General features: G+C 39.2%; 2 long non-coding RNA genes across 2 annotated transcripts; both read left to right on the top strand.

The window, feature by feature from the left end:
- Window positions 1-2,063: 2,063 nt before the first annotated feature.
- On the top strand, window positions 2,064-9,488 carry LOC142101811 (uncharacterized). Its single transcript, XR_012679150.1, has 2 exons — window positions 2,064-2,805; window positions 8,541-9,488. It is a non-coding gene; the product is annotated as an uncharacterized LOC142101811 (long non-coding RNA).
- LOC142101810 (uncharacterized) lies at window positions 2,812-7,432 on the top strand. The gene is made up of 2 exons (XR_012679149.1): window positions 2,812-5,476; window positions 6,192-7,432. It is a non-coding gene; the product is annotated as an uncharacterized LOC142101810 (long non-coding RNA).
- Window positions 9,489-25,948: the final 16,460 nt, after the last annotated feature.

Below are 25,948 nucleotides of genomic sequence, written 5' to 3'. Positions count from 1 at the left end.
GGAATAATAAAGTTATACAAAATTGAAGCAATGAGGCTACCCAGACAATGCATGAGCCTTCTAAAGATGGCAGTGTTTTAGTTTAGTGTTGGTACCCTTAGCACTGTGGATGCCTTGTAAAACTTGCAATGCTGCAGGACCATAGGAACTTCTCTGTGACCCCTACTTTCACAATTGTTGATATAGCTATGGGGATTGCTTATATTTGTTTGGGTTTTAATTGACTGCTTGACACTTGCAGAGTATTAATGTATTCCCATATGGTAAAAAAAAAAAAAGCAAAACACCAATTCTTACTATAGCCCACTCCTTTCACTTAGTCCTGATATGGGCATCTCTAACTATATGCCATTGATACCCACAGGGGCAGGCTGGTCTGGGGGGCAGGGGAGCATCTTTTCCCCAGGCAAGTCCTATAGTGGGCTACATTGGGCTGGGTTACTGGGACACATGCATTTTTTTCCTTTACCTGTAAGATAGGCTGCTGAGCCGAGCCTTGTCCCCCGGGCTTAAATTTGCCAGCCCTCCCCTAGTTACCCCCCTTGTCTTCTCCCGCTCCAACCCCTCAAACATGTCTACTGCCACCAGGCTTTTTATATTACTGTGTGGGTGGGAAGCCAAGAGACTGAGCTTTTATGAATATCTGTATGGGTGATGTTGCATATTTTGTTGAAAGGGTCCTATTTTGTGGGCACTGTGCAAAAGTGCATTGAGGGCATCACTCATCTAGCATAGTATACTATAGGTAGTGAAAAAAGGCTCTATCTATTGTTTAAAAGTTAAAGAACAATTAAAGCTGTTGTTTGATATTTCTATATTTAAAGAACTTTGTATAAATAATCTGAATAGTTTACTTGAATCCACTAAAACTTTTATACTGAGCTACCCATTATCTGAATCAGCAGGGTGTGACTGACAGGCTTGTTGACTTGCTCTTCAGAAATGCATTGTATAGATAGGTGGATTCACACATGGAAGAAAGGTCACTGCAGCCTATCTGATGATGAATGGTCTCATTAAGACATTGTTCTTAAGATGCAGGAAGTGGTAAGGAAATGTGGAGAAGTTACTATATTAAATGTTGCTTGTAATAACAGAGCTGCATTAACACTGAATAAATCCTTTACCTTCATTTTTCATATATGAACAATTCAATTTGGGGATCAGTTGTCCGTTTTTCCCAAAGGCCCAAAAATCTGACATTTGTGAACATCACACAAAGCACTCATTAGAACAGGGCAATTTATTATTAATTTCTAAAATGTCTTTATGCAGCAAAGCATAATCAGTTTTTCATGATTTCTGTAACTTTGGGGACAGTAACATTTGTTCAGTGTGAAAATGTTTCCAGGAGTGAAGGAATCTGAAGTCTCTTGGAAGTCAATTCAAGGTTCCTACTAAAAAGTACATTTCCATCTGTCCCTGTTATGTAACATATCTGCAGTCACTTTCTATTATCCATTCTATTAAAAAATGTCGTACAACAAGTCTTGTGAACAAGTCTCACCAAGTTGTGTGAAGCTTTTCTTTAATTTATTAGCTGTGAAAATATATTGAGCCATGATTTACAAACTCCTTTCTTTTTCGCCTCGGTGTCTGTCACCTGCAGAGAGGCTTACTTGTTGATATTTTATTTTTCAAGAGGACAAATGTTTTACTGTGTATATCTTGTCACATTGTCAAAGACAGACAAGCTGCGGAGAAAATGTATTAATGATTATGGAAAGACTTTTTCATTTCCTATCTGTGCTGTGCGCAAAGTTGAAATAGAAAATAATATTTGTGTGGGGAGAAAGAAGTAGGAATGAAAAATGGTGCCTTGGAGAGGGAACAAATTTTTATTTTAAATTTAAAGAAAAAAAAAAACAAGTTAACATGTCCAACAACATACATAGGTTACAGAAAATGAAGGTGGACAGAAAAATGAGATCTATAATCTACTATCAGCCACATCACAGTCTCAATTATGCACTTAGTAGTCCACATCAGTCAACAGCGTATTGTTTAGTGAATATTGTCATTCTGAACTGAAAATAACATCCATCTGCTTTACATCAGTGCTTCTGTTAAATATGATTTTTTGTTAAGGCCTCATAAGGCCTTTGTTCAGCCATTTTATTGTAACTTGTATAGAAATATTATTTGCTAGAAGAGATTATTCATTTTTCTGTTAACTTGCAGTTTTGCAATATGTGAGCCTATGGCCTTGAAGTTGAACTAATAGGGAACACCTGAAGAATGTAACCAGTTATGAAAACAATAATGAGCTTCATATCCAGCTGGTAGTATGGGAGCTGTATCCATGGTGTTGCACATAGCATATCTCCAACTCCCCTTGAGATAAGAAATAATAGGCTCATCTGTCCTTAGAAGGGGGAGAAAAGTAAACACCTCAAGAATACGTGAGAAAGTTAATCAGTAGCGCTTCTCATAAACTAGTGGTATAAACTATTGTATGCATATGACGTAGGATTCATTTATTCAGTAGCCTATAAAAACCTGTATCTTTGTATCAATAAACTAGAGAATATTCCTTGTATACAGAACTTGGTCTGTGTCAATTCTCTCCAGCTGATTGAAGCGCTTCCAGATATACTTGACACCACAGGCTGACTTGGGTCAGAATTTTAGATCTAACAACTTGGAGGTCGCCACAGAGATTCGCTGTCCAGCAGGCTACAAGACAGACAACGGAGGTTTCCCAGCACATTGAACCCCAACATCCGCGGTCAGTAGATTTCTACTCGTTGGTCTTCCTAGTCTGGGTCACCTCATGTCTGTCTGAGGCACCTGACACGCGAATTTGTGAGTCTCAAGTATCATCTGATTAATATAATACAGTATTAACCCAATTTGTTTACTGTAATTGTATTGTTGATTAGATTTTTGAAAGATGATTGAATTTTGAGTGCATGTGTTTGTACCTATGTATAAAGCATAAAAGTCACATAAGACATTGATCAAAGAAGCATGTAATGGAATAGAGGGATTTAGAGAGTTATTGTTTTGAACATTGAGTGAACATTTTAGACACCATCCCCAGAGGTATATCAAAGAAGGGAGATTCTGTAATCTGCCCAAATTGTGTAAGAGAGATTTCCAAAAGACCTTCGTCCCAGATACTGTCAAAGAAGCTATTTAGCACGGACATCCAGTACAAGGAGTCCACAGAACGGGACGTCCAGTGCAAGGACAACCCACAGAAACTAGATAAGAGTCCCGATTTGGACTCAACAGAATACTGTCAATACGAGTAATATAGATAGTAAACAAATGACAGCAGCTCCCTCATAGATATGATGCACAAAGACTTAAGGAAATGGGGGAGTAGAAGGTCTGCAGGGAATTTTTCAAGAAAGCGGGGATAGCCAAAGATATGTGTGGATGGAGAAACAAAGGTGTTGCAAGTGGTAATGTGACAAGAACAAAGGGGTATTGAGATCAAACCCCAAGAGATTGTTTGAGGTGGCACAGGAAAGTTAAGAGATCTGAAAAGTCGAAATATATGTGGATATGCTAAATGCATCGGAAGCTGAATAATGAATCAAGTAGGTTGTATATTATAAATGTATGTTTGATCCTGTGCAGCTGAATAAGTGAAATGTGCCCCTCCCTTATTCTGTGTAAATGATTTCAGTGTGTTGAGATAAGAAGCACACTGTTTTTTGTTTTTTGACAATGTATGTAAAATTGAAAAAATGTGTCCGGAGTGCTGATTGATGATAACATGTTGAAGCTAACTTGTATTTAGTGTAATGCTGGGACTTGTAGTTCCACAGCAGTAGGCTGGAAGATGTCAGTTAAGTTTTCTTTCTCTGTATGTGAGTTTTGTCTCCGTCTTACTGCGTGTGAGAGAGATCCGTGATAATTCACATTGTTTGTTCTCTGTCTTAGTGCTCTATAAGGGAGATGTTTGATTTACTTTAAATCACAATGTTTGTCTGTCTTGTCCGTTTTTTACAAGAGACATGTTTCAAGGTTGAAAAAGTTGTACATTCATTGCTTAATGATAAGCTTTTAAAAAGATACAAAAGAAGTTTTAAAATGTTTGGTCCGATTGCACGGACAAGATTGTAAATAATGTACATTATCATTATAAGTACTAGTGTCAGAACAAAGCTGGCTGGGATCCAACAAGCCGTTTCTGTATTTGAACAAAATAATTTTGTTTCTGAAGTTCAGAAATATAGCTTTCTCTTTAATGAAGTTGAGAATTGTGGGAGTGAGCTTACATGCTGTTTTTATCTGTGTTAAAATGGCGCTGATGAATGTTCTCAGAAATCAGGAGGGTTTGTTATGCCTTTAAAGAAATGTTACGAGATAAAATGTCGTCTGTGAGCGAGACTTAAGTGAATATATTTTTACTTTGAACACGAAAATCACAGAATCTAGAAATATGTGTGAATATTTGGTCACGGGAGAGAGATTTTGTTGAGAAAATGTTGAATGATTTACAGACACAATGTATTGTGTCTAACGAGAGTACTCTGATTTATGAGACAGTGCTGCTTTTAAAATGGTTGAATACTTGGAACCAAGATTCCAGATTGAATGTTTCTAAACCCGGAAATTTAATTAGTGTCATTTAAAAGGGCTGTACTAAGAGATGATAAGAAAGGAGTGGCTTTGAACACTCGCCCAGGTCTCATCACTTTGACATTCTCTATTTGTGAAATTAGGGACTGCCCCTTTGAGGAAATCAAGGCATGGAACGCATAGCGTCACAGTTAAGCTTTTAGCAGCTGTTCACTGGTTACCTGATAACAGTATACACGCATGTTACAGTTACAGTAATTCCTAGTAAATAAATGTTAATCTCTATGCAAAAGTTTTTTTATTCACAGGTCTCCAGCTGCAAAGACCCATTAGGCAATCCAGATTGCATTGATTTAACTTCCAATGCACCATCTTTGCACCACAACAAACATAAGTATAAACTAATGAAGGATTTAAATAACGTAAACTCTTCTGAGTAATGATTACCTTGTTTTGGAAAGAGATATTAGAGTTTATGTGCTATTCGCATAGCAAATGCATGAACTAGGTGGTTTTTCTGTATGTGCAGAAAGCAAAAGGTTTTTATTTGTATCCTCATTACAGTTTTGAGTAAATCAGTGTTTGTAAAGACATTTACTGCCCTTATTTACTGTGCTATAATTGTCATATACTGTAAATAATTCTTTTTATTGTGGGTATGGTAATGCATTGATGGGAATTCTATATTTTTACAGAAATGAAAAAGATTTAAGACTTTAAGAGCAATTGTATGTGCTCCTGCATTAGCACTTCTGGATCATAGCAAGCCATTTATACTCTCCTCTGAGCAGAACCAAATGTTTAACCAATTTTAAGCTGAAATAACTTCAGCGCCAGCACTGGCTTTGCCAGATTATGACAAGCCTTTCACATTATTTTGTTATGAAGTCAGTGCACATGTACAAGGAGTACTGACACAAATACATGGTCGCAAGCTAAGGTCACTTGCATACTACTCTGCTTTAGTGCTTGAAAAGAGTATAGATATTGTGCTAGGACACCCAGTTACCTTAACGGTATCGTACGTTGTGACAGAAACCAAGCACAAGCAAAACATTTGTTACCGGCCAGATTTACGAAGTATGAAGATATACAGCACAAAGGACATTCCCTCCTATTGTGAAATGAGTGACATATAACACTTGCCGAGCGCACTGTGTATTTTCTTCCTCCCTTTCCTTTTTTATTAGAAGACAAAAAAAAAAAAAAAAGGAAGCACAAGAGGCCCCAGAGCCTCTCATGTTCACAGATATATGTTAAGACCTTCAGACAAGGGGAATCTGAGTAAACTGTATTTTAAGTTTTTTAAAGGTCCAAGGGAGACCAGAGAGGGGAGTTCATTGATATTAGCAGGAGGAATATAGATTGCACGTTATTTTCCTTTGCTGTGCGCTGTAGATGTGTACTAGACTAGAAAGGAAAGCCAAGTTTGGAAGAACCAGACTCAGGCCCATAGTAATGTATAGATCATTATACATAATTAGAAAATTCTAATATGAAAGTTTAACCCAACCAAATAAAGAAAAGAGCAACCCATGACTACAGGGGTTTACACCCAATGCAGGAATGTGTTTGTGAGTATTGTGGCCCAACACATTATTATATACACTAATAGAACTGATGATGTGGCTTATTAACAGGTTATTTAAGCTAAGTGTTTCTCTTCCAGAAGAATTAAAGTTACCACATCTGTCTTAACCGTTGTACTGTACACTCCATCTAATGAGTGTAAACTTTGTGGAACTCAGAAACCAAGAACCTTTTCCTTGGATTCCACATGCTCCTTACTGAAGCCTATCCTAATGAAGTAGCACTGCTTACTCCCAGTAACGTTACACTTAAGCAGTGCACAATGTTGAATCCTGCTGCCTTATTGCAGCAAGTTTCAAAAGATGGGAGAAGTACCTGTATATATTGGGGTTACCCTAGGGATTTGGGGGAATTCCATTCCAGCTTGAACAGAAAGAAAGGAAAAAAAAAAATGCAAACAAAATTTTTCTGAACATGATTGCATAGAACTAATGAAACAAGAATCTCTGGTTTTATCTCACATTAAAGATAAACCATTACCAGATGCAGACATCACTCTTTTTGTAGATGGTTCACACTATCACATAGATCCTGTCCCGTATACAGGGTGTGCTGTAACCACACACACAGAAATAGTGATACAACAGACTCTACCGAGTCACATGTCAGCACAAGAAGCTGAACTAAAGGCCCTGACACTTGCATGCATATATGCAAAAGGACAAAGAGTAAATATTTACACTGATTCAAGTTATGCATTTGTAATTGCGCATGATTATGGCCCTGTATGGAAAAGTAGGGACCTTATGGGTTCAGCAAGCAAACCAGTCAATATGATGAACATACCAGGGCACTGTTCACTGCATTCCAGCTGTCCTCCAAACAGTGATGAAGGTGAAGACACACACAGAGATACTACCCCCGAAGCTAAGTGAAATAGACCAGGCCGCACGAGAAGCCGCCATAGCCCCAGTACCCCAAGGGGAGTCTATTTACATGGTGACCCCCTGACCCCTGTTTGACCAGAGCACACTCCAACTTATGGAAAGACAAGCAACAGAAAATAAGAAAAAGACTTGGGCAATACATGGAGCACTAGAAGTGCAAGGAGTGGTGTAAAGGTCAGCGTTTGTGTCTGCCAAAAGTAGTTTATCCCATTATGGCCAATATAGCACACGAGAAAGTGCATCTGGGAAAAGATGCTATGGTTGTACTCACTAGCAGCTTATGGATAGTACCAGGGTTCGCCCAAGCAGCACAGTCGTTAGTGGCAGAATGCCTAGTCTGTGCACAAAGTAACCCGAGTAAGTCTGTCCTATGGAAAAGCACACCCCAGACATAATATCCCTATAAGAGGATACAGATAGACTTTATAACTTCCCAAATGCTCGGGCTTTGAGAATGTGCTTGTCTGTGTCAACTTCTTTAGTCACTGGCTGGAGACATGGCTGTATAGAAAAGCAAATGCTAAAGCATTAGCCAAGAAAATTGCGAATGAGGTAATCTGATGATATGGTGTACCAGAGGTCATTGTAAGTGACAGAGGGATACACTTTACGGGGCAAGGATTCCCGAAACTATCACACCCCCTACAGATCCCAAAGTTCAGGATGTATGGAGCGCCTTAATGGTACACTGAAATTGAAAATGCAGAAAATAATGGCTGAAACAGGTCTGCCATGGATCTCATGTTTACCTGCACTCAGTAAAAAATACTGCTAGGAAAGACACAGGTTTAACACCATATGAGATATTGTTTGGCACAGCAAACAGAACAGGCTGTTATTTTCCATAGCAACTACACCATGTATATAGTGATTTGTTGAATTATGTTGCCTTATTATAGAAACAACTAACTGAAATACATGGTCAAATATTCTCCTCCATTGCAAACCCTAATTTTGATACAGGTACCCATAAACTGCACCCTGGGGGGCTGGGTGGTCGTGAGAAAGCACATCAGGAGAAGTCTTGAACCCAGATACAAGGGTCCTTATCAAGTCCTGTTGACGACTCCCATGGCAGTGAAAGTACAGGAAAGAGACACCTGGATTCACGCATAACACTGCAAAGTCTTCAAATCAGGGGAGTCTTGTTCTGATAAATAGAAATGACTGTCTCATTGTATTGATATGTCTTGCCAGAATAATTGTGACTGAAGTAGGGATTAAGGCCTCCCTAACCCAGTATGAAACAGACAGTTAAGTGACATATTGCCTATGCCACTGTGAGAAACATATGGGAAGGAGTGCTCAACAATTTGCACTCATAGTAGAGTAAACTCTGAAAATGTCTTTGTGCAGATGCATAACCTCATTGGTAAAGTTGTCAGTAATGATTCATGTTGGATATTGGAAATATTGGCATTAGTAGCAAATGGTTTAGCAATCCTGTTGATCGTATAGGTGATAATGAAACTAAATATATGGCTGATTAAGAAGTTACTGACACTTGATTGTTGTCTCTCCAAAAAGGGAACCACTGAAAATCCCGAACCTCTGATGATCACAGAAATTACTTCTGAAACCTGACCAGACTATGAGTGTCATGAATTATTTGGACTAGCAAAGCCAAAGAACTGCAGAGTTTGCAACAAGAAACTACTAAAGATTGAACAAAGGACATGCAAGGCCTGCAGAACTACTATAGACTCATTAACTATCTTTTAAGAAACCATCTTTTAAGAAACCATCTTCTAAGAAACCATCTTTTCTAGACATGGACATTTGCCAAAATGCATCTCCTCATAAATCAAGTTAGGACAGGGAGGATCACAGGCTTATTAGTGGGGGATGAGTTGACAGATTCCTAAGGGGACCAACTCTATGCATGTGGCCTTCTACATGTGTATAAGTACCTGCTTATTAAGAATGTGGTTCTATAGATAGGATTAGGTAGGTAGGAGGAGAAAGGGTCGAAAATTGAATAAAAGATGGGAAATGTTAAATATGATTTTTTGTTAAGGCCTCATAAGGCCTTTGTTCAGCCATTTTATTGTAACTTGTATAGAAATATTATTTGCTAGAAGAGATTATTCATTTTTCTGTTAACTTGCAGTTTTGCAATATGTGAGCCTATGGCCTTGAAGTTGAACTAATAGGGAACACCTGAAGAATGTAACCAGTTATGAAAACAATAATGAGCTTCATATCCAGCTGGTAGTATGGGAACTGTATCCATGGTGTTGCACATAGCATATCTCCAACTCCCCTTGAGATAAGAAATAATAGGCTCATCTGTCCTTAGAAGGGGGAGAAAAGTAAACACCTCAAGAATACGTGAGAAAGTTAATCAGTAGCGCTTCTCATAAACTAGTGGTATAAACTATTGTATGCATATGACGTAGGATTCATTTATTCAGTAGCCTATAAAAACCTGTATCTTTGTATCAATAAACTAGAGAATATTCCTTGTATACAGAACTTGGTCTGTGTCAATTCTCTCCAGCTGATTGAAGCGCTTCCAGATATACTTGACACCACAGGCTGACTTGGGTCAGAATTTTAGATCTAACACTTCTTATATAGGTCACTAATAAAACCTCACCTTGAGTAATGTACATGGTTCTGGAGGCTCTGGGCCTGATTCATTAAGGCACGCAAAACGAACGTAATGCATAGTTGCCTATTCTCCCGGAATGTCCGGGAGACTCACAAATTTCTAGGAGTTCTCCCTGACTCCCGGGACAGCAGGCAATTCTCCCTGATCCTGGATGGCTGTGTAAAATAAATGGAGAGGGCAGTGCCTAGGGACATCATGGGCACAGCGTTGTGGTCACGCCCCCTGTTTTTATTGGTTCAGAGTAGTGATGTCCGGTTTGGGGGCGGAGGTAATTATGCAATTCTTTGAGCCCCGCCCCCACACGCACAACTGACCTCCCGGGAATCATCTTGCCCATGTTGGCAAGTATGACGTAATGCGCATGTAAAACAGGTCAGCGCACGTCCATATTCAAAGAGAAGCGGTTGTGCAGATACGTGTGGTGTGGAGGTCTAGGTCTGCTCTCCTCTACTAGACACTGCAGGATACGCCCAATTCATATGTGGTATAAAAACTGGCAAAACACACATGAAAAAAAATGATTCAATTAATGTCACCTGTTAATAATATAGTCATTAATGACAAAACATTAAAAAACTCAGCTGTCATCACTATTAATTGACGCTTACACTAGACCTGTAGCTGTAGCAAAAGCTACAGCTGAAAAACACGTACCTTAGAGATGCCCAGAGCTTGAATCGGATGCTGCTGCGTGCAGAAAAACACTTAACTAGTATGTCTTTCATTGATGGGTAGCCAGGGGTAGACCCTTTTTCTAAAAAAAACCAAAAACATTGCCATATGGCTTGAGCTTGCAAAGTTGCATCTGAACAAAACACAAGACTTCTGGAACAGTGTCCTCTGGACAGACAAACCAACATTTAGTTGTTTGGCCTTAAAACACAACACCATGAATGATGAAATCCAAACTGAGTGTAAAATCACAAGAACCTGATATCAACTGTCAAGTGCCATGGTGGAGGGGCGATGATGTGCGGTGGTTTACCAGCTACAGGACCTGGGTGGCCCTCGCAATCATGAGCTCCTCTTTACACCAAATTACTCTAAAGCTTGGTAGAAATTGGATCATGCAACAGGACAATGGTCTTAGTCACCCCAAGCAAATCTACAGCTGAATAGCTGAAGAGAAATTAAGGTTTTGGAATGGGTAACTCAAAGTCCAGACCTTAACCTCACTGAGATGCTGTAACATAAATTGAGATGTGCATAATAAATGCCCTCAAACATCAATAAACTGAAGTGGTGTTATAAGGAGTACAATACAAGTTATTGCTGCTGTAGTTGGTTCCACAGGCTGCTGAATCATAGGATGCACTTACTTTTACACTCATGGTTTGTTCATTTTGGATTTCATTTTGGCTTATTTTCTGTAGAACATATAATCCCAAAGTAAAATCTATTATGGGTTATTTGTCACACGAGAATAGATGTATCACAACTGATGATCTTAATTATGCTCTGTTATGTAAAACCACAGGATTTGAAAGATAACGTTCTTTATTTTTCACATGACTATACAAAGCAATACTGAAGAAATATTTACACATGTAGGGCGGTGTCCTTGTTACCATGCCCCACTCTTGGTAGACTGCCTCTTTAACAGTTCTTTGTTGTCCTCTGATAAATGAAGATGTGTATAGAACCAGTTACAAGTCCATTCTGCACACCTTGGTAGGGGAATGTAGAGATATGCCGAGGTGAACACTGCAGTTGTGGGTTTGTGGAGTTGAGAGAAGGCCTTCCACTGCTTGCGTATAGTAAGGGTGCAATCTGGATTTTCTGTCAGTAAGAATCAGTCATGTCCTCCATGTGAGGACATCTAGACCTCATGCAATAACCATTTTGGTGAGTAAAGAGAATAGGCCTAATTGCTTTTCTGTTTTTGTCGGCCCACTACAGGTCAACATCCCAACTTGATAGTTGGGGAAGCTTAGGTTTAGCAAACAGATATCCTTACAGTATCTCTTATTGGTGGTCCAGGAGGGGGACCCCTCTGCTTTGACAGGCTGCCTGAACAGTCCTGGTTGAGATCCTGTATTGTCTTCACTCCTTCTTTGGAGGACTGCCTAACATTTCCCCTCGAGTCAGGTGGCTAGTGCCATAGTAGAAACAGCAGGCGCACAGGAATTTTGGATCATTGCCACTAGCACATTTTTTGTGTTTCTTGCTTTCTTGTCCTAAATCTAAATCTTTGATATACAATGTATGAATGTGTCACAATGGATAACATATTGAATAAAGCTGTGGTGGAACATGTTTCCATACCTACACTAGCTCACATAGACCTATTGTTAGCTGACTGAAGGTCACAGAAGAGAGGAAGTTGGAGTCTTTTGTGGAGGATGACAATAGACCATTGTAATCTCAGTTGCACTCATCTTTTCAGTACGTGTACAAAACCACATTAGATATTCATGTGTGTCATGGTATGACACGTTTACAGATGCATCAGTTGTAACAGCCGTGCAAATGTTACAAAATGTGTAAACTTCTATATTGAATTGTGTCATAGGGTTTAAAATAAACAGGTGAATTCTAAATGAAAGTAATCATGGTCTTTCCTGATGTTTCAAATGGTTACAAGAAAAATGAGTTTTTCTAAAACAAATCGTGTATTCAGAATTGTGTGTGTTCCTTGGTAGACTTTCAGATACACTTTATCATAAACAATTTCTACATATTAACTTTATTTTTGGTAGATTTGCAACACACCTCAATATTTTTCCTAATGACCAGTTTCCATTAGTCTCTTTTTTTAACTTTTATTAAAAGTGGGCACATGGACACCAGAAAACTCCAGTGTTTGTTGTAGTGATTTACAAAAAGCTTCCTAAACAGAGCGACACTTCTGAATGCTCTTTACTATAAACAGCTACACACACTGCACATCTAAAACCCAAAACAACTTTTAAGGTTGGATACTACTCTATAACGTCACCAATGGGGAGATTTTTTCCTCATAGGTCATTACAACGGACCGCAAAAAAGGAGATTTTTTTTAAGGAAAGAGGTGCAGTGGAATTAGCGTTAAAAAGAGGGACTGACTTTTTTTTAAAAAAGGGACAGTTGAGATATGCTGGGTATTTCTCCGTGCATTAAGCATTGAAGTATTGAAGTTATCTTTCTTCCAGCTATGCTTGTTTCTAAGCTCAGCTCACTGTCTTATGTTGCACTTTTTATATCTGTGTTGTATCCTGGAATAAAACCTAATTCTAATGCAGAGGATGACTTCTTCCTTCCAAAGTTTGCTAAGTTCTTCTTATCTCTGTTTTCTGAAAGACTGTTTTAATAATTAATCAGCATGTCGTGCTTGAAAATTATGAATTTCTTCAGATAATAAATCCATTTGATGTCCTTTTTTAAATATATTTGTGTATAACACTCAGCAAATACATCTGCTGGATCAACGTGTACTACCAAATGGTTTATATTTAAGCATTTGTTTTATTGTATCTTAAGAAATTCTTTCATCAGATAAAACTTGTTTTTATTAAATAAATGCTCATGTTCTCAAAACTAGGGAAAACTTGTTTCAAAGTTTCCAAATATGACAGGGATGGCGTGGTGGCTCAGTGGTTAGTATTTCTGCCTTGCAACACTGGGATCATGAGTTCGATTCCCAACTTTGGCCTTATCTGTGTGGAGTTTGTATTTTCTCCCCGTGTTTGCATGGGTTTCCTCTAGGTGCTCCGGTTTCCTCTCACACTACAAAAACATACTGGAAGGTTAATTGGCTACTAATAAATTGACCCTAGTCTGTGTGTATGTTAGAGAATTTAGACTGTAATCTCCAATGGGGCAGGGACTGATGTGATTGAGTTCTCTGTACAGCGCTGCGGAATTGGTGGCGCTATATAAATAGATGATGATGACCATTGCTTTTTGTGAAATTCTGGCCACACGTGACAGATCCTCCAAGCTCACATTGACAAAATCACTTTCCATCTTAGCCCTACACTTAGGTTGCTATAGGTTTGGGCTTGTGGAAATGGAATATAGGTACGGTCATCGTGTGACAGAGTTGGAGGGATAGCAATCTGATTATTTAAATAATACTTTTATTATATATATATATATAAATAATTTATATCTAAACATTTGACAATTGTCTCAATAAGGTGTGAAGTATTCCCATAGCTTTATCTTATACAAATGTGATGGAGAAGGGGTTGGAACGGTTATGACCGTACTAATGACACAATACATATTATGAGTTATCGCACTGGTTTTGATCCGCACTCAATCACTATTGGTTGTGACATTGCCAAGTGGGGCTGCATCTTGTACATCTGTCTGGCCCACTCTCTCTCCACTCATTCCATCCCTGACCCTCTGCGACTGGGCTGTACATTCCACCAAGCGTGCCCCACTACAGTGACCTTGGTCTTCATGGCACTGTTGTCTTCTGGTTAACCTCACATTTGTGAATGCTCCTTCAGCGTCTCTGGCATATTCTCCATTCTGTCTGTCATTTGGAGTCCCTCAAGGCTCTATGCAAATGACACCCAAGTTTACTTCTCTTTTCTGACCTTTAACCTTCTCATTTATCCCATTTGCCCAATGCAATAAGCTTTCAGGTTATCCATTCTCTTGCATGTCTCAGCGCTACCTATAGCTCAACATGTCTAAAATAGAGCTCCTCATTGTCCCTTCTGCCAGTGTCCCCACCCTGCTTTGGACCACCTCATGGTTGACAACATTCCTCTCTCCCCAGTTTCACATCTTGCTGCCTTGGGGTCTCTACAGCTCTGCCCTCAGTTTTACTCCATCCAGTTCCATGCCGGAACGCTTACTTCATTGAATCATTGCCAAATGTGTTCCTTTCTCACTATGTTATCTCCCACCATAACTACTGAAATATCCTACTATCTGATCATCTCCGCTACAATTTGTCCTAATTGCCATGGCGAGACTGATCTGCTTCTCTCCCTCTGCACATTGATTTCACCGCTCCGCAATTCTGGCTCCCTATTACCTTTAGAATCCAATTCAAGCTACTCACCCTCAACAAGTCATCGCTCTGACCTGCACAGCCCCACCTTTCACTTTCACCTCCAAGTTTTCTCCCATGCTTATGCAACTCTCTACCCTCCTGACCAGACTCGCTTCCTTCAATCTATCAAACCAATCCCCACCTTATACTACTCTCTCTGAATGTTCAACCAACTACAATCCTATGTTCACTCTGAGTTACACCAGCTCCTATTATATCAGCCTTGTCTATCCCCCTAGACTGCAATTCCTGAAAAACAGGGACCAATCTATCCCCTGTTTCATGTCTGAACCTCCTTTGTCAACCTTGTATGTACATGTTCTCTTTTCTTGTATATTTGTATGATTTGTCAATCTGGCACAGTTTTGTGGCGTCTTACAAGGAAATAATGATGATGACTAGAGTATGTGGTCGACTGGACAAAAGACATTTGGGGCCCTTTAGATGGCCAAAGCTTGAATCAGACATTGCTGCGCGCACGCCCTTACTGTACATTAACTACATGTAAAATTGTTTGTAGATTTTTTCTTTACAATGCAATTAGCATTTTAAAGTTGGATTTTCTATAACCCACTTGGTGCAATATTCTAATTACATATTTTACCTTTTACTACGTAGTTTACATAATGAGTATTAGTAGTATTTTGTATCACAAGGACCATATCAATTTTCAATTATCTGTTATGCATCAGGTACAATGGAAATAACTTGTAGATCTTTTACTGTAGAACTCTTTCACTATTACTATTGTGACAAACTTTATTAAGTAGGCTTTACTGTATATAGAAATATTTAATGTGTGTTTTCATAGAAAACGCGACGGTGTTAGGGCGAGAAAGAGGGTATAATGTTATCTAAATTAGATTTACCGCCTCAGAGGCATAGTGTCTCTGGAAACTATTTTAAAACATTGGTAGCTGTGCCTTATGTATTTAAAGAACACTAAGTCTGATCTACTGCCAACACGCCAAAGTTTGTCTCTCTGTTTCCATGGATGCAGTTGTTGCTAATACAAGTCAGTTACTTACAACTCGTCAACTAGCAGCACCAACCCATTGGGATGTCTCAAGAAATTTCAAGTGTCAGGAGTTATTCTAGCAAGTTGTAGCACCCAACATAATAGTTTTAATTAGGCAATATCATTTTTGAGAAGAGTTACCCTTCCAATTTGAACTGGATCTAATAATAACTAACAAGCCAGCTACAATTAGACACAGTTTGCTTTGATTTAGAGATGAACAAAATTTTCAAAGCAGCAAAGCAGAATATTATTAGTCTCATTCCCCATTTGGCTGCGTAGTTGGGCTCATTTCTCTTGCAGAAATTGACCTTACGTGTTTCGTCTGGAGCAAAATGAATTGATCATTGTTTTCACAGTTCTATTTATAGATTATATCTTCTGCTAAATGGCAATTTACAAATACAGTATGTTCTGGACATTCCATGGAATAGTGAAGACAAAATGGAATTTTAAGACTCTATCGCCGGGACTTCACACCCTGAAATTTGTAGTAATTCATCATCATCATCATCATCATCACCATTTATTTATATAGCGCCACTGATTCCGCAGCGCTGTACAGAGAACTCATTCACATCAGTCCCTGCCCCATTGGAGCTTACAGTCTAAATTCCCTAATATACACACACACAGACAGAGAGAGAGAGAGACTAGGGTCAATTTTGATAGCAGCAATTAACCTACTAGTATGTTTTTTTGGAATGTGGGAGGAAACCGGAGCACCCGGAGGAAACCCATGCAAACACGGGGAGAACATACAAACTCCACACAGATAAGGCCATGGTTGGGAATTGAACTCATGACCCCAGCGCTGTGAGGCAGACGTGCCTCTGTTTGCACATATTAATGTAGTCTTGCAGAATAGAGTTGGTACGGTTGTCCTCTGCATTTCCCTAGTCTTCGCATTACTTGGTTGTACTAATGACATCACAGGATTTCCCATTTAGTTGTGCGCTCCTGCATTAGAAACTGCGATTGTTGGAGTTGCAAACAATTTAAATGGTTTCTGGTCAAAGAATAGATCCCTAGACTGTCGCCGACAGTTCTGGTCCAGTTGTTAAAATTGGAGATGCTCACTGACCCCCATGAACTGGTTTTGGTTTTGGGTCTGGATTAGCTTCGAGTTTTGGTTTTGGTTTTATTTTTGGCAAAACCGCCTTCGTGTGTCTTGGTTTCGGTTTGAATTTTTTAGAAAAAATCCTAAAATCACATAATTTTGCTCTTTTTTTGTTCCTACATTATTATTAACCTCAATAACACTAATTTAAAGTCATTTGCAGTCAATTTTGGCCACCTCACAGAGCACAATATTATTTTCACACACTTTCAGACAAATACTGCAGCGACCTGGCTGGATGGTAAGCGACAGAGCAATGACACAAACACACAGCAGTTCCTAGCACATCTAGGACACATTGGCAGAAAATAAAAATGGGGGTCCGCCCTCCCTTCCACCCACCGTTATGCTGGATCAAAAAAAGAATCCAAAACTTCTGAGATCCGATGACATAACGATGATGTTTTACCTCGTTTTCAATTCCGAAGGCGCGCAACATTACCGAGCCGGCTCAGCTCGACGATACTCGGATCTCCTAAGTTCAGGTGTGTTCGGTTCTCGGGGAACCGAGCCTGAGCATCTCTAATTAAAATCATATTGCCTGTTAATGGGTGTTTGCCATTTGTAGAGGGTAATTCAAGAAGCCTTTGAACAAACACAAGTTAAACTTTCAAAACTGTTCCCAGTCATCCACAACCCCACCATACAGCAGAATGTACTGGCCACCATCATCTCCAAATCTATTCACAAACTATATATTCTGTTAAATGCAAATTTACAAATACAGTGTGCAGAACTGTGAACTAGAAGTAGAACTGGAAGATTGGATCAACGGAACTTTGCAACTCTACTAATCTGTCTGCCCCTCCCCCAAACTCTATTTGTGCGAAATGTAATTAACCTCTAATTTGTGTAGGTGAGAGTTTACCGTAGTTACAGTAATAATTAGGTAACTTCCATGAGTTCAGCTTTTATAGTAGTTTTATTACTTTTATTCTGATTTTTTTTTTGTTTTGGACAGTTCCATTTGTTCCACAGATCTGTTAAGTTTGAATTGTCAAATTAAGTGACAATCTAAGTAAATGTTCCCACTTGAACTCTCTATGACTCAGACGTGCGGCCGTCAGCTTCAGCAAAATCATGAAGCACTTTTTGGAATTCTTTTTGACATTTGAAAACACTCAGAACTAAGTAGTCAGAATTACCCAGTCCCTCATAGGATGTCTGTATTAAACAGAAGCATCATCTGTTTTCAGAAAAGTAGTCATTATAGCAGATGTCAGAATGTTTCCCATTCTGACGAGGTAACATGGAGACATGGTGAAAAGAGCTGCAAAATTTAGGATGAAAAGTCTTACAGTGATTAATTCCACATGTCCAACAATAGGACCTGAAGTTACAGTGCACTTGCATATATTAAAAGAGAGCAATTGCATGGGTGGGGGGGGGGGGGGTCCCATTGGGGGGGGGGGGGGGGGGTAGTTGCAAAATGCATTGATAGCATCATACAATTCTACCTAATTTATCCCTCTGTTCGGGAGTCTCCACACAATATATTAAAATGAAACAAATGTAGAAGGCACTGTGCTCTCTTTTTTTGGATGTGAAAAAAATCTGTTGTTATTTTTTCTCAAAAATCTATAAAATTATACCTATTGTACATAACTCCCAACGTTGTTTCAAACAAAATTGCGGTGAAATAAGCCCCACCCCTGATCCCCCAAAACTCCATTCCTGATCACGCCCACTTTTTGCTAAAGCTCTGCTCGCGTCAATGTAAGCCCCACCCCTTTTGAGGTCTGCGATTTGGGACTGTCCTGCCAAAACTGGGACAGCTGGGAGGTATGCTGTTGCCTGAAAACACTGGAGGCAGCGATGTTGTGTGCTATATCATACTTGCCAACTTTGGGCACTTGCTATACAGGAGATCGGTGGGGGAGGTGGGCGTGTGGGGGCGGGGCTCAGTGACTTGCGTCATTGGCCACTCCCTCTACACTGACATCACACTGTAGAGCCTATTACAGCAGGGGGCGGGGCCACGATGACTCGCAAACCGGGTCATAAGCCCAACCCCCTGCCGCTTAGCTTGATGAAGGGTCAGCAACCGGGAGGACTCCCAGAAATTTGGGAGTCTCCCGGACATTCCTGGAGAGTAGTCAAACCTATATTCCTGAGAATACAGCCTCAGTTCACTAGGAACCTGTGAAAACACTGAGGCATGAGGCACCACGTGCCTCATGTTACATTGATACCACTAGTTCCTTGTGGATTTACTAGACTGAATATTTATCCACCTACAAAAATGTCTGCAATGACTGTTTACAGATGGGTACACTTTAAATGCTAATTAAACTCACTATTTCACATTACCATATTCCTTATGTATCAATGAGTATATAAATAATATTCTTATAATACAGAGCATTTCTACGTTACAAAGTAAGTCCAGTGTGTTTCCTGCCTCATTTATTTGCTTAGCAGGGTGGATCTTGCATGAATTAGGACCCTTGTAGTCTCCCAGGTAACAAAGTACATACTGTGACATTTAAACAGGGCAGTGTAAAAAAATATCACCTCCCAATACTGTGTTAATCTTTTTTTTTTTAAAATTAAATTTCAAATGTGGTTATTTCAAACTGAGATTATTAGGGAAAATAATATAATATAAATTAGAAAGAATCGGATAGAATATAATTTTCCACAATGCTATACACAGAAAATGTTTCCTGCTGTGTGAAACTTTTATTCCAATTTGGAACCTGAACAAACAGACAAAGAGACACGTTGAAGTTCACAGAGGCCCTAGAATTTGAATCAGCGATTCTGTGTCATTGTTATTCTGTCAGTGCATTTAGCCACCGGGCTACTTTTCCCCCTACCATCGTAATGCCATCATAATAAACACATACCTTCAATAAATCCTAACAGAGCTAACGGAATAAGAAATGATACAGAGGATTCCATCAAGGAGTTTGTATACTCTCCCTGTGTTCGGATGTATTTCCAACCCACAACAAGAAGACATACTAATTTTTGAATTGGTTTCTGGCCAATTTGGCACATGGGTGTGTCTGTTGGAGTGAAATTAGATTGCAAGCTTTGCTGGTTCACAGACTGGTGCGTCTAAATCAAATTTTACAACTGCACAGTGCTGACATCATGGGAGAGTGTCAGCTCCTGTGCTCAGTGTTGCCAAAAGCTCAAAACTATATTGCCCCTGAGGCCTGACAATGTATTCCTCCACCTCTGTCTGTACAACTCTATACTTCCTGCAACTGCATTACATAAACTTTATTGCTATCAAACTTACATGTGCTGGGTCCCCTGTTTGCCGAATGGCCCACCAGGGCGTGAAACTTATACCTATGTCACCAATCAGACAAGCAAGAGGCTGCACCATTGTATTATCCTCTTGTTAACCTATTAGAATGATTACACAGTTAGCCCCCCACTCGTTTTTAAAACCTGTAAATATTAGACCAGAGATTAGCTAATTCATAACGAGGATATGGAATTGTGAAAGAAAGAGTCAATTGAAGGTCACAGTATCTCCTTGAAAAGTAAATGCATTGCACAGTGACATAACCAATAGTTCTAGAGACAAATCTGCAGGAGGTTTTCCTGTACCTGTTAAACAACAGCCAGAACTATTCATCCAATAGGCTGCCTAGGGAGCTTTTGGGAGGGGGGAGAACAATTGTGACAGGATGAGGTATAAACTGAAATTCATTTTAAAATATAAGAGACTAGTTGTTCTCCAAAGTAAAAAGAAAACATGAAAGAAAAATGTATTAAGGTTTTAATCTTGACATATTTCCACGATAAAGGCTGGAGACAATGGGGTATATTTACTAAACTGTGTGTTTGAAAAAGTGGAGATGTTGCCTATAGCAACCAATCAGATTCTAGTTATCATTTATTTAGTACATTCTACAAAATGAGAGCTAGAATTTGATTTTTTGCTATAGGCAACATCTCCACTTTTTCAAACCTGCAGTTCAATAAATATACCCCAATGAGTTATCCTTGGGTACAGTGGCAGAACTACCATTGGCTTGGCAGGGCCCATAGAGATAATGGGGCCCACTGCATGGCAGAGGCATAGGGTTGGGGGCCCCGGTTCTCTTCTCCCTGCCTCCCTGCGCCCACAGCTTGCTAGTTCTGCCTTTGCTCGGGAGGGTGCATGAGAACAAGTGAGCAAGAGACACATTGATGGCGACAGGTAGAAGTGTGACAGCGACCTCCTCCTTCATATATTCAACATCTGTAGCGCTCGCTCATGTCTCCATTCCAGTATACAGTTCTGATTTTAATAAAAACGATATGAGTGACAAAGGTTACCGTGGGCGCTATAAAAAGCCAAGTGGAGCTGAGTTTTAAAAACACGGGAACGTAAACATTGGTGTATGGTGACGGAAGCTGAATTTTAAATTAAGGATGAGTTTTTACCTATTACGTACTAGCCTGGCATGGAAGGTGAGGAGGTGCTACGAGCATGTTAGCCCCGGACGTCCTGGGCCCTGAGCCCTGTTCTCCAGACACACGTTTAAGGCACACTTTAGCAAATACACACCGGCCTGCCTTACTGCAATTCAAAGGAGGCAATTAATTTATTCTGAAAATGTTACAACACCCAACTGATATTAAGAGTGACCCCAGGGTGTAAAGATGATAGTATGTGACTTATTATACTACAGGGGGGATGCAAAACGCTTAACACGACTGTTAGGGTGTACAGAGTGTCATCCTCTTGTCCTGTCCCTCTTGTAATCACTGTAACTCTGTACTAAAGTCACGCTCAGGAGCAGCAGAAGCAGAACGCCAACTGATGAACGGCTCGCTGGATACTCCCTGATCCATCATTAATCATTTTAAAAAATACAGGTAGCTCTAACAACTTATAAGTTCAACGCAAGACTACAGTATTTTATCACCCCCGTATTTAATATAACAGGACTATTACTAACCCCCCCCCCCCCCGCGCCCTCCCGTGTGAGGCACTTGCAATGTAAATGTTTCTGCAAAGAGAAAACAAGGCTGACTGTTTATTCATTATGTACCGTGAAGTGTTTCTGGATGACCTCTAGATCCGAAGAACAGAGAGAGGAAAAAATGTTTCCTTATTAATCTGGATACCAATAACCTTTATGTTCATGTTGTCAAATTTAATCAGTAAGATTTTCGTTTTTTTGGTTTTTTTTTCAAAAGGAGAAATAAGAAATCTGCCATAATAGTATTGTTCTAAGAATATATTATTGGAGGTACAGTATGTTTAGAAGGGATACAATTAACATTAATACGCCCGTTTGGTTACCAGTATGCAAAGTTATGCACAAGATAAAATATGTACGTCTACGTCAGGGGCGGGGAACCTTTATTCTGCCAAGGGCCTTTTGAATATTTATAACATCATTCGCGGGCCATACAAAATTATCAAAAATTAGCCTTCTATATTTGGTCAAACATTTAATTAACTCACCCCGAATGTCATGGCTGGATCTTCTTCTCTGTGGTGAGGCGTGTGATGTTAGCCGGTATTGATGATGTTGCTACTCTCAACTGCTTTTCCAGGTCTGCGTTGGTCAGTCTGGAGTCCAATCATATCTTTATGATGGTAAGTTTTGATAAAAACAATGTTTTTTCTCCCCTTTCTGTCAACTCTCGCATGCTGTTTTTTCTCCCATTTGTCACCCTTCTTTCAAGCTGTGCCCATCATGCTGTTTTTTTCTCTCCACTTACCTTTCGATTGCCTTCTTTATTCTCTTGTTTTGTTTTCTTCAAGTACTCTGCTTCTCCTTTGGGTTGTTCGCGGCTCCTCACTTCAACTGAGGCGTATCTTACACTTGTGAATTGACAGGAGAGAGAAAGGGATGGGTAAACTTGGGCAGTGTACAGTAAAGGCTGACATATACAAAGCCGTATATATAACTGTCTGGAGCTGTATTTATTGTGGCTGCCGAAGAATTAAGCAACAATCTGTGCTGATAATGATGATTATGGTCATGATGATGATGATGATGATGATAGTGATGATGATGAAGATGGGGTTGATGATGATGGTGAAGATAATCATGATGATCATGATAATGATGATGATAATGATGATGGTGATAATGATGATGATGATGATGGTGATGATGATGGTGTTGATGATGATGGTGATGATGATGATGATGGTGGTGATGAAGATGATGATGAAAATGTTGATGATGATGATGATGATAAAGATGATGATGATGGTGATGAGGATGTTGATGGTGATTATGATAATGATGATGATGATGGTGAAGATAATCATGATGCTCATAATAATGATGATGATGATGGTGATGAAGATGATGAAGATGATGATGATAATAATGTTGATGATGATGGTCATGATAATGATAATGATGATGGTGAAGATAATCATGATGCTCATAATAATGATGATGATGATGATGATGATGATAATGATGATTATGATGGTGATGATTATGATAATGATGATGATGATGATGATGATGATGGGGATGGTGATGATGATGATGATGATGATGATGATGGTGATGATGATGATGGTGATGATGATGCTGCTGATGCTGATGATGATGATAATAATGATGATGATGGTGATGAGGATGTTGATGGCGATTATGATAATGATGATCATGATGGTGATGATGATGATTATGATGATGACGATGGTGGTGATGATGATGATGATGATGATGGTGAAGATAATCATGATGCTCATAATAATGATGATGATGATGATGATTGTTATCATCAGTAGCATGGACCTTGTTTGTGTAATAAAAGGTTCTAAATTAGTGTATAAAAAAACGGCAGGCCCCCCCTGTACTGGTGACACAATAACAGGGAAACACACATTGTGGGGTCACCTCTGTCATAATGTTACTCAGCTCTAATCTGCTCAGTTTGGGGCTGAATTCCCTGGGTGATCGGGTCCCATAGAAAAAAAATAGCTTTTTGCTGAAAGAACAAGGGCTCATCCTAACACCTCTTATCTGGTGTTGGGCTAGTAAACACTTATTAGATATTTCAGCATCTTTTTCTGGTGGACTGTTGGTGTCAGCAAGCTCTGGCAGCCCTAAACTGAACTACAATCATCAGCATGCTCTGACCTCCAGGTCCCACTTGCACCATCAAAAAGTACATTGAAATAAACCTACTGACTGAAAAACTACTGACACTGTGAAAAATACCTTTAATAAAAAACCTCCCTCCACACACTCTTTATTTCTCACCTAAATCCATATCTATATAAATAAATGGTGATGATGATACATATAGTGGACACCTAAAATTATTATTGTACACCGCTTGCATATCAGTCCAGCTGTTTGGTTTCCTTATGTATCATCATCATCATCATCATCATCATTTATTTATATAGCGCCACTAATTCCGCAGCGCTGTACAGAGAACTCACTCACATCAGTCCCTGCCCCATTGGAGCTTACAGTCTAAATTCCCTAATATAGACACACACTCACACAGACACAGACAGACAAAGAGGAAGATAGACAGACAGGGAGACAGACAGACAGAGACTAGAGTCAATTTTTGATAGCAGCCAATTAACCTAGCAGTATGTTTTTTTTGGAGTGTGGGAGGAAACCGGAGCACCCGGAGGAAACCCACGCAAACACGGGGAGAACATACAAACTCCACACAGATAAGGCCATGGTCGGGAATCAAACTCATGACCTCAGTGCTGTTCATCCTTATAACCAGAACAGTTGTATATGCTTGAACTGTACAGTAAATAAGGAAACCTTTGTGGACTTTCGTTAAATGTGCAAACTAGACCCAATTCCAATATTCTTTAATAGAATGTAGTAGTCCTTTACTCCTCTGTGGTTTTGACTTTCATGGGGCTGAACTTAGTCCTCCGTGTATGCCTGTAAAGCTCATCACAATTGGGTTTGAAATGGGTTGCACATAACCCTCATACTATCTTATGTAGACGAATACTCTACTAGTCTACTGAAAGTCAAAAACCTGCAGAAGATGTAAAAGGTAGATACATCTCAATAGAGAATGTATCTAGGCAATGATTAAAGGTAGTAAAGGGGATATATTTCCAAAACGGACCCTTTTGTATCTATTTTGCATATTTAAACCCCCTAAATAAAAGTGGACTGAACTGTAAACATTTTAACCGATCCCCATAACAAATAATATAAAACACTCCAGTATGGCTCAGTCACAAACTCTTCTCAATTATCCGCAGCAATACATCTCCGATGGCAGCTGGCTGTCTTCATTTCTTAGCTCCTTGTCACAAGAAGTTTACACTATTTCTGTCACACGCTTCGGGATCGGAGGGTAACAATCATATTGAACCGCGGCGCCTGCAGCTCATCAAAGAGCAAAAAAACAATAAGTTGAAATTTGTATTGGGTGTCCTTGTAGGACTCAGACCTGGGGACACATAGCGAGTAAACAAGATCCACACTCTCTGGACCACGGGGGAAAAGACATAGTGCAGATTATTTATATTCATGATTTCCCAAATCCTCGGGCATATCTATCAGTAGAATGTCAAATTGTTAGTGATAGGAGATCGGTGTTGGCTTTATTGAATCTAATTATAAATCTCTTTCTCGGATAAATAACATCTATATAGTTTGACACTTTACGACTATCCCTATAACTATTTTTATTATCCATTATTATATATATATATATATATATATATATATATATATATATATATATATATAACCTAATCAGCAGCTTGATTTGAACCATTGCTAAGGAGTTAGTGCAAATAATATGAGAGATAGGGGAGAGTACTCTGCCGGGACCCAGTTATAGCTGTAATAAGATACCGAAACAATGGGATGGTTATATGATGATAGTTATTTTCTAGAAGTAGATACTGTATTTCAGGCATAAGGTAATAATGAGAAGTTAGCAAGCTAACTGGTACACTATGGCTTTGACAAAAAAAAAACATGTTTTTATGATGTTTATGATGTTTTTATGATCGCTGTCAGCCAAATTGAAAACATGAAACAAAGCACAGAGTGATAACTGCATTGAATTTTAGAATTCACTCTTTTCTATCTATCTCACTCTCTCTATCTTCATTAGCATAAGCAGCCAAATAAAAATAAAATGTATATACGAAAACTATTCTTAGACAAACATTCTTATGCCAATGTGGTATTTAAATCCATGTGTTTATATTCAATTACCACTCTGTTCCTGTGGATCAGTACGAAAACCAAAGAACTAA

Source organism: Mixophyes fleayi, chromosome 9 (genome assembly GCF_038048845.1).
Source record: "Mixophyes fleayi isolate aMixFle1 chromosome 9, aMixFle1.hap1, whole genome shotgun sequence".
Taxonomy (NCBI): domain Eukaryota; kingdom Metazoa; phylum Chordata; class Amphibia; order Anura; family Limnodynastidae; genus Mixophyes; species Mixophyes fleayi.
This window is presented reverse-complemented; position numbering and strand designations above follow the sequence as displayed.